The sequence below is a fragment of the Carlito syrichta genome, unplaced genomic scaffold (genome assembly GCF_000164805.1).
Source record: "Carlito syrichta isolate Samal-C Ts95f unplaced genomic scaffold, Tarsius_syrichta-2.0.1 Scaffold304318, whole genome shotgun sequence".
Taxonomy (NCBI): domain Eukaryota; kingdom Metazoa; phylum Chordata; class Mammalia; order Primates; family Tarsiidae; genus Carlito; species Carlito syrichta.
The window spans coordinates 77,979-78,567 of record NW_007248414.1 but is presented as its reverse complement, the minus strand read 5'-3'; the positions used below and the strand labels follow the sequence as shown (position 1 = coordinate 78,567).

Below are 589 nucleotides of genomic sequence, written 5' to 3'. Positions count from 1 at the left end.
CCGCAGGCTCAGGCAATCCACTCACCTCAGCCTCCCAAAGGCGTGAGATTACAGGCTGAGCCACCGAGCCCGGCTAATTTTTTAACTTATTTTGTAGAGTTGCGGTCTTGCCAAGTTGCCCAGACTGGTCTTGAACCCCTGGGCTCAGATAGTCCTCTCACCTTCACCTCCCAAAGTGCTGGGATTACAGGTGTGAGCTTCTGTACCTGACTAGATCCTGTTTTTTTTTTTTTTTTTTTTTTTTTTGCTCCCTCTTGGTGTAGCCATGCCCACTCTCCATAGCTGGTATAGAGAGTATTCTGGCACCTGGCTGAAGGAGACACTTTTGAGAGTGGAGGAGAACCTCTCTTCTTAACTCCAGTCCTTCACGCGCTTCCCCTGCTTGCCCAACCTTATTTTCCCCTAAAAAATATTTTCTCATTAATTTGGGGTATATCTTATGGGTAAAGATTTTATGGAGGCAGATATGGTAAATTAAACATTATTGTCATATATATAGTATTTTTTTCATTAAGTTTAAAGTACATCTAGTTTTCATAGAAATATAGCCTTTTTTTTTTTTTTTTTTGGGTTGGAGTCTCACTCTGTC

The 589-nt window shown here is 41.8% G+C and overlaps 1 protein-coding gene across 1 annotated transcript in view; it reads left to right on the top strand.

Moving 5' to 3' along the window:
* The window catches only part of ATG7 (autophagy related 7), a 148,762-nt gene that overhangs the window by 71,429 nt on the left and 76,744 nt on the right, over positions 1 to 589 (top strand). The window lies entirely within an intron of this gene.